Below are 10,038 nucleotides of genomic sequence, written 5' to 3'. Positions count from 1 at the left end.
CCTAAAAGTGATTATTTTAAAGTACTTTATGTGTTTGGCTGTGGTAAAGTTATGCATTAACATAATTCCTGAAATAATCTTGGATTATTTTATTAGGAATAAATTTTTTCTTCGTTTTTGCTACATGAATTTAATTCGTAAATGAGAAAATACTTAATAAAATAGAAACTAGCATATTAATGTAATACATTTATTATATTATGTAAACTTGACCTTAGATTCTACAATCAAGTTTTTGTTATTTCTTTTAAATAATATAGCAAAAAAATTTTGAATAAAAACTGAACTTACAATTATTCATATAAAACAGATATGTCGGTTTAATTATTGTAATTAACCGATATTTAATATTTTGTTGCTTTATAACTTAATAAACACGTGAACGAATGTAACGGGCAATGTTTAAATATTTTACTATAGAGTAAAAACACTGCACTTTTAATAAATCGTTGATTTTAATTAACTGCTAAGTGTTAGATAAATAGNACTTTTAATAAATCGTTGATTTTAATTAACTGCTAAGTGTTAGATAAATAACATCTATTTAGAAAAAACATGTATGATTTAAGATTTTTTTTCATGTTAAGTTTCCCTAATATTTATTAGGTATTAATTTATAATGACTAATTCCCTTTGAATGCGTTGATTGCTTTGATAACTGATAGGATTCAACGCCATTTGTGGAAACATTTGTACGTGAAAACCAAGGAGTATTGCCGCCGCCAGGCCTTTTCGACAATGGCCCTAGAGGAGATAGGGGCGGAAGGTGGGGTCCAGACAGACGTAACGGTCAAGACCGTAGAAGATTTTAATTTATCTAACTAAATAATATTGACCAATACAAAACAATTAAAAATGAACGAGATGAATTAGAAGATTCATTTATTGAAAATTATTCTTATGGATTTTTTTTTTATCGCATAAGCTTGCTATTAGCATTTTCCATATTGTCAATTAATGTAATACTTGAATATCTATTAAAATTGTAACGTGTGTCCTATAGGATTTAGTTGATAACTATTATGTATCTTAATTGCATGATTTTGATACTAACTTAGATAGAAGCATATCGAAATCCAATTGTGACTTCAGCTTCCGTAATTACTTATCCATTATCCAGTACAAACTTTTGTTTTTCTAAAAATATTTCATTGAACATTATTTCTGCCAATATAAAAATACGATTCTCTTTTCGTAATAATGCAGCTTATTTAAGAAATGAATTCAATTGTGTTCGCGTGTCATGAAAAATGCAGTTAACAATTTTGACACCTTTTGTATTCTTCAATTTTGTATTAGGCGTGTATCCTGGGAATCGTTTTTATGTGATTTTCCTTTACTTTAATAGTTTTATTAACTATTTAATATAGTTATTACATAGAGTTATTTTCAATATTATTTTTTTTATGTTAATTTTTTCTTGTAATTTGTATATCAGTCAAAAATATTAATGTAGCAATTTATTTTTTTTGTATACAGTATTGATGAGTAATTTATCTTCAAATTATATTTTTCAATTTTTATATAACTTCTCGTTTTACAATTATAAGTTTTTTTTCATTATCGCCAAGCTGCTAGCGATCTTCAAGAGATATACATTAGAAATATGTTTTCTTCTTTTTTAATTGTTTTGTTTGAATTAAAAAGTATCTTATTATGTCTTTAAGTAACAAAAAAAAAAATCGCGTCAGTTGTTCTGATATAATAAATATATTAATCAATGTAAACTCCGCGAAGTCGCGAGCAACCTGGTGGTAATTAATATTAACACAAATTAATAACAAATCATTATTTGATAGACGTATTTTAAAAGACTATTTATTTTTCCTTAGAGAATATGGTAATTTTTATCAAATTTAACATGAACATTTTTAGATGTCATGTTATATAAATATTCGATTACGATTTCAGATTACGATTATTAATATATTAACTATATTTATGAAAATTAACTTTGATCGGGTTTAATTATCTCTGTATATAAGAAAATTTTACAATTTAGTTTTTTCCACTTAACAATGTCTAGTTTATCACTTTATAGTTGATATTATTTTTCGAGGCATTAAATTATTTATTTATTTTCTGTACCGAAATTAATTAGACACTAGTCTAATAAAATATTCAACAAAGTAGATTTTATAACGAAACAAAATTATTTAGTCTTAGATTTATTGCATTTCTATTTTTAAGTACTATTTTTATTAATATTATGTATTAAATTAATTATTTACGTTTTGCCAACATAAATAGCAAATAATAAAACTTTATACAATTATGTAACCTAAATTGAAATTATTTGGTGTGAAATATAATACTTATTTATAATTTAAAAATAAATGAACAAATTTAGAAACAATTCTCTAGTACAAGTTCATTAAAAATCTACATTCCCTATCATGTTTAATGTTTAAAACTGATCTATAAGGCTTCTTTACTAATATAATATATAAATAATCCAAAGGTGTATATAAGAAAATAGAATATATCTATACTACTTTTAAACTTTTAAGAGGTTTTTGTTTAAATTAATTGAGTGTTTATTTAGAGCTACACATAGCCATCATAGGCGCAATTTGAGCAAAATTTTCGGAGAAACTATATTTCTTCCCTTTTTTATAAGCATATCCACACAAATTTACATATAATTATTATAATTGATATCGAAATATATATAATATATTATAATCGAAATTATTAAGTCTATTAGAAAGGGCTAAGTCCCCTTTAAAACCAATATAGCGCTTAAGCAGGACTGGAAGTTAGTAATTAGAGTCATTTTATTGATAATGTCAATTTTAGTTAATTTTTTTCTTCATAAAACGGCTTAAATTAATGATTTCCGATTTGATTTTTTTTTTTAACGATTAAAAATTGTTTAAAATATGTGTTTGTATGACTTTGTTAAATTAATAAAATATAATTTTTCAATTATAAAAAAAAAATTTTTTAATTTACATTGAATTTGATCAGTAGTCTCATTAGAAATTGTAACGACCATAAAACATGAGATGTATATCATCTACTTTGGTAGTTCGGTCTTTCATTATTTTTAGTCTGTAACTGTAAATAATATATTATAATTTTAATTTATTATTACTATAACTAAGTTCATAGGAATTTTTTTAGTATACATTAAATATGTCTAGTAAATTTCGAGGTATTATATTGTACTTGAAAAAGGAAACCTTTTTCTCATAATATTGAAAAAAAAATTTATAAGCATATTAAAAACAATTTTGTGAAGACCACTACAATAATAATAATGGGAATCCTAATTATTAAACAGATAGTTATAAAAAAAAACCTTACACTCTTATAAAACTCAAGTATCTTATTGTAAATTGTGTATTTATAATACATTTTATTATTTATATATAGATGTTCAGTAAGTAAGGAAACATAAATTGTTATAAAAAATGAAAACAATAGAAACCCGTTTCCTCACTCAACATTTCTATATAATACGGAGTGATTGATTAACTATACCTCACAAATTACTGCATAGTTCATCAATCACTCTATTTGTATTAATTTATTATCAATTCATTTTAAAGATGTGTAGTTCTTTTTTACCTGATAATTTATCCTATTTAGTTTTCTTGAATTGAACAATTTCCTAGTTATTCTGTATTGATGTTTTCCTTTTATTATAAAATTTGCAGTGTGAAATATTTTCTATTTATACAGAATGTTCAGTAAGTAAGGGAACTGTTAAATTGTTATAAACAATGAGAACAATTGAAACCCATTTCCTTACTTACTGAACACCTATATAGTACAAGGAATGTAAAGAAAACGGCTCATCTCTTAAAGGAGCGTATTAATTTATTAAAAAGAAAATATACATTTTAAACAGATATAGTATATCTATTTATAGTAATCGATGATGAAAGTGTATATTAACAAAATTTGAAAATTAATTAATAATAAAGGTATGTTTACAAATAAAATAACGTTGAAGATATACAGGTGGCCCACCACTCACTGACAACTTAAATAACTTTTGATCCAGTTAATATTTTTAGTTGATTTTTTTTTTAAATAATAGTTATACGTTAGGTCTATAGCTATATCTCACTAATTAATTTTTTTACATTTTATTAAAAATATTAATTATTTTTAAATTTTAAATAAAATGTAAAAAAAAAATCTAAGATAGCTATTTTGTAGAGTAGAATTTAAGAAAAATTTTAGTAAAAAAATATCTTATTAATATTCAGTAGTAAATATTCTGTAGCGTTTTGAAGTTTGTGAAAATTTGAATTTTCATGTACTATTTTACGGTATTAAACATTGAAATACGTATTGAGAAAAGGACAGAAGAAAACGCTATCTTTTCATGATTACTGTGTATACATATGATGATAGTGTGTATACATTACAAACTTGGCATTAATACCATGATAAGAAATTAGATAAGGCAATTATTACTTATCACTCTCATTCAAAAGTATATTGAAAAGATAGCGTTTTCTTCTGTCCTTTTCTCAATACGTATTTCAATGTTTAATACCGTAAAATAGTACATGAAAATTCAAATTTTCACAAACTTCAAAACGCTACAGAATATTTACTACTGAATATTAATAAGATATTTTTTTACTAAAATTTTTCTTAAATTCTACTCTACAAAATAGCTATCTTAGATTTTTTTTTTACATTTTATTTAAAATTTAAAAATAATTAATATTTTTAATAAAATGTAAAAAAATTAATTAGTGAGATATAGCTATAGACCTAACGTATAACTATTATTTAAAAAAAAAATCAACTAAAAATATTAACTGGATCAAAATTTATTTAAGTTGTCAGTGAGTAGTGGGCCACCCTGTATATTTTATGACAAAATTGTGATTTTCTATATCTTAAATTCATTTTGAATTTAATTGATTTTACTAATACGATCATCAGGTGTGAGTTTTTATTAAATTATTTTTTTTACAAGTGTGTAAGAGGTTAATTAATACCTGCTATCTTAAGCTGGAATGATGCAATTAAAAATGAGTTAGTGCTGTGATTNTTAATTAATACCTGCTATCTTAAGCTGGAATGATGCAATTAAAAATGAGTCAGTGCTGTGATTTCTCGTTAACTTCTGAATTGGGTAACGTGATGTTCTATTTTTACTGATCGAATTCAAAGATGTCAATCATCTGAGGACCAACAATGACAGGATTTTTTACTCACAAGGAAATAGTGTATCCATTGTCACACACTACACCTTTTATTTTTAAATTATACTACCTTTAAAGCAAGGTTTATAGGATTCTGTAACCTCGTTAAACAAATTTCAGCTTAACTTTTTATATATTGTACTAACTGATTTTAATGTGTTTTTGTAATTAAGTAATCCAAGTTGTTACATTTTAAATACTGCGTGTTTAAAATGCCAAAATTTTCAATATTTAGATTGGTCTCATGGGACGTTTTAAACTGCTTATTTACGTTTTAAGTAGTTTTTTTAACATGAATTTAACAGTCCTGCTAGTAACTAACATAACAAATGAAAAACAAACTGTTGTACTCCCAATTTTTTTATTTACGATGTCAATTAATTTTTGTTAAAAACTGTCTTATACAGAAAACACTATTACCAAAAAAATGTGTCAAACACAAATTAATGAATAGTAATTATTACATTTTTTTCTTAATACAACTTAAAATTACCACTAAATATTTTTATTGTCTTAATTTGCGCCTAATATTTTGTTTTATTTCATTTGGATCATCAGAATTTTTTTGTAACTATTTGTTATATGTATTTTAATTTTTTTCAGCTGATTCACAGATGCGACACAATTTGTATAATAGAACATACTAATGGAAATTCACGAATCGTAGAATTTCTATTATGAAAAGTCGTTTTACAGTTACTTAACTGCTTTGATCTTCGTTTAAAAATGCATTAATTAGTAGTCAATAACTGTTATATATATAGTAGTATAATTATGATTAAGTAAATTCTAGCATTTTTTTTTCGTTTTTATCGATATGGTCAAGCTTTTACATACAGTAAAGTTTATTAAAGCTATCCAATTAACATAATACTCCATTAACACAGATTGGGTTGAAAATTGAAACATTTGTTAAAGTGCTTATAGTATAACTATACAGTAGTAAAACTACTGTATAGTTATACTATAAGCATTTTTAATTTTTAAACAGTATTAGATACATAATGATTATTTTCATTTATTATAATAAAATGCTAATTTATTTATTTCAAACGTAAATCTTATTTTGCTTTAAAATTTTATTTAAAAAACTTAAAAAGGTTTAGTCCAAAATTATTTTATTTTAAATACAAATACTCGTGTATAGCACATCAGTTTTATCTATATTATGTAAAATTATTATGAGAATAGCGCAATGAGATTTATTTTTAGGTCTTTTTAAATGGGTCCCATTTAACCGGTTTTATAGAAATGTTAATTAAAAAAACTTGGCAATTATCTTTTCATCTGACAAACTATTTATGAGTATTAAATTGGATTTAATCAGGAATAGGTTTCTTCTTATGAAAATATTTAAAGACTTTACAACTACTTCGGTATATGGTAAAAAAAAAAATTTCAAAGAAATTCATTTTGATACTCCAATTACCCCTTTAATACTCTATTTTCCAATTAATTTTAAAAGTATTTTATACACTGCTATATATGAAACATGTACATTAAGGTTTTACAATAATAAGATTTATCATCTAATAAAAAAAAACTATTTTTGAAAAAATTGTTACCTCAAGGTCAGTGTAAAGTCTTCATTTTATTTTCTATATACCTGTTAATCTCCTAATTACTTCTCTGTTCATAAGAAATAAGCTTTAATCTGACTTAAAAAAATGTTTTTATATTATAAAAATAAAGAATATTATAAATTACATAAGTTTTACTTAAGATTTTGAAACAGTTTTACTACATAATGAAGTAATCTGTTAAAACTTATTATATATTATAATAACTTAAAATAATAAGCTTACTTAAAAAATATAATTTGCTTTTTATTCAATATTGTATATTCTATACAAAAATTAAATAATCAGTGTGTTGTGGATGTAAGTGATAGTTCGTTAAAATAGTTTTGTTTAAAGTAACATATTCATAATTTCAATTTATTTTTGTATTATGTTTTTTAAATGAAGTTTGATCAGAACTTTCTGTGATAAGATAATTAAATGGTAATAAAAATTGCATGCTTCTACTTTCCTTAATTCATGTTTCAAAAAAAAAAGTTGGAAGGTCTAATGAGTTTGATCTTTTAAAAGAGAAACTTAAGTCTTTACATTTATTTAGTAGGTATATTATGTTTGTTTTTATTATCGTGTGAGTTTAATTAAACATTTTTAATTATTTAAAATTTCAATATCAAGTTGAATACAGCAAACTAGGTGTTTTATTATTAATACTTTTAAAATTTATTGTTCCTCTTGATTTGTTGACTGTTTTTAAATTTAAACTCTCTAATCGAATTAAAAAAATCTTAATTTCAGATTTGTTATAATCTAATCTACTTAGAAAAAACCTCAAGTTTTTATCTTTAACTCTTATTACTCTTATTTATTGACATGTATTGGAAACGTAAGACATACAAAAAAGTGACTAGATAGTTGTAATGAAGTGTTGTGTTGCCTTATAATTAAGTTTCAGTCATTTTTAACAACGTAAATCGCAACTATTTGTTAACGTTAGTGTGTACTTAAATAAATGACCTCAAAATTTCGCTTTTAGAATATTTCTACCTGGAAGTTATTAATTATTTTAGCCTATGGATGATAAAATAATATTTATATTTAATTTACCTGACCTTCATGAAAAATATTTCCTGAGAATAACTAAATTTTAGAAAATGTATTTTTCAAATTATTCCAATGACGTGAACTGACTTCTGAAATTTCATTTCCATTTGTATCTTTCATTGCTTTTATACATCATCTTCATTTTTATTATATATATTTAGGATCTTTAGGCGGTATTAGACAGTTTAGTGTTGCCAGCTCAAATAAAAAAAGGTTAACATTAAATAATCACTTATAAGCGTCATTTACTGTCTCTTCAAAAGTTATAATCTGACAACGGTTTATAAATAAATGTATGTTTGGTTTCTCAACCAACATGTAGTTTAAAAATATCGATTGTCCAAAGAAATCATGCCCGGCGTCGACCAGAGAGCTGCTCTGAACCCGGAAACATCAAAAACTCAGGTATGTCTTCGTCGTTGAGTCGATTGTTCATATAAATTAATAGCTAATGCACTGTAACAATATAGCGCGAACGTAACTATCAAAGTAAAAAATGTGTAAGTATTGTTCTGGCTTACGTTGATAAGTATATTTATGCCGCCTTTACAAACATAAATAACGTGTTGTACTATTCGCCCATATATATTTGATCATCCTTATTTAAATGAAATGAATTGTATATTGAAATTGGTATGTTGGCGCGGACTTATTAAAATTTCAGACGATGAAATATATATTTATATTAATCTATTGACCTAATATTCGTAAAACGAATATTAAGTTAAAATTTTTAAAAATCCGTCTAATGACAATCAAAATAAACGTCAAACTTCTGATTTATAAATTATTAGTTAATATTGATTCAGAACTGGATAAGAATTCAAGACAAGAGTTAGATATTTTTATTCTCGTCCTACATCTTATTTCATTTAGTAACTAAAAGCTATTTGGGGGTTCATTAACAATGATCGAAAAAATGTTATTAATAACTAAAATAGTTCTATGATGTTGACCTAATAAACGTAAACTTTTCTAAACGATCGAAAATTACCAAAAGAAAAATTTTGTTTCTTAAATTATTTTGATGTTTCCTAAAAATTAATTTGAACTCTAAATGACAAATTTAGTGTGTTCTATCGGTTCGGTTGATAAATTTATTATTATTGTATTTTGTCGACTATATGTGACATAAAGCATATATATTTTATGTTAGTTTTCTGAATTTGTATAAGAAATAAGTCACGCGACGCAGTGTATTCCTTTATATTATATTAAGACTCTTAATATTTAGGTCGTAACCGTTTACTTTAAAATAAATTCTGCGACATGGAGTTATGGATAAATAATTCAAATACAAATATTTTTGAAGGATTCATATATTTATCAGTTAAATTTGTATTCATTTGTATTTACTATATTTTTAGAAACGTTACTATAATGTGTTTTTGATTTTACTTTACAGATTCGACTATGCTCCGTTTATGGATGATCTCGAGTGTGTAGATAAAAAAATTATCTTTGTGGAAAATTTCACGGTTGAAATGTTTGAAAGGATATTAAACGTGGTGTTTGGAAATGATTCAACGGATGCTTCCTTAGTGACAAATTTGTGACTATTGATTTTCGAATCATTACTCTAGCCTCTCGTTGCTTTAAATCTATCACTGCAGTATGCTTTCAATGCACCATTACAAGGTATTTACTTCATTAAACTAAAAGGATTACAATGCCTCGAAAACAACGTCCTCTGTTTCACCTCCCTTCTATGTAAATGAACACCGCAGGATGAATGTCTATGCAGCACGAAACCTTACCGTTGTTGGCAATAGTTTATCAACTTTATTTCCAGTTTAATATTAAACTATGTGTTCTTTATTCTTATTTAATTTTACCTTTTTAAACCATTTACGGGCGTGCCAAATTTCGGTTGATAAAAATATATATTTGGCAGCATTTTCTATTTTACGTTACATTAGTAGATTAGTATATTACCAGTTGTTTGCATAATGGTCATTTTTATACGTTTTTTTTCATAGGTGGGCAACGATGGAGGTTGGTTCAGTACATCTTGAAAGAAGACTTCAGAGTCGAGCAATATTAATGAAAATAGCTACAATAAATGAGCAACGTTTCTTTATTTATATAAGACTTATTTTATAATATATGAAAAGTTTAAGTAAATAAACAAAAATCGTTTATCGTATATGATTCAAATTTTAAATTACTATTAGCTTCGATGCGAAGCGGAGAAGGTATTAATTTTACTATGATGTGTTTTTTTTTTTTTTTTTTTTTTTTTT

The 10,038-nt window shown here is 24.5% G+C and overlaps 1 long non-coding RNA gene across 1 annotated transcript; it reads left to right on the top strand.

Annotated features, from left to right (window-relative positions):
• Positions 1–5,144: 5,144 nt before the first annotated feature.
• LOC126908903 (uncharacterized) lies at positions 5,145–9,941 on the top strand. The gene is made up of 2 exons (XR_007704870.1): positions 5,145–9,433; positions 9,775–9,941. It is a non-coding gene; the product is annotated as an uncharacterized LOC126908903 (long non-coding RNA).
• Positions 9,942–10,038: the final 97 nt, after the last annotated feature.

The sequence above is a fragment of the Daktulosphaira vitifoliae genome, unplaced genomic scaffold, assembly GCF_025091365.1.
Source record: "Daktulosphaira vitifoliae isolate Bord-2020 unplaced genomic scaffold, ASM2509136v1 Scaffold_34, whole genome shotgun sequence".
In the NCBI taxonomy this organism is placed as follows: Eukaryota; Metazoa; Arthropoda; class Insecta; order Hemiptera; family Phylloxeridae; genus Daktulosphaira; species Daktulosphaira vitifoliae.
The sequence above is the reverse complement of the archived record's forward strand: the minus strand, read 5'-3'. Positions and strand labels throughout refer to the sequence as shown.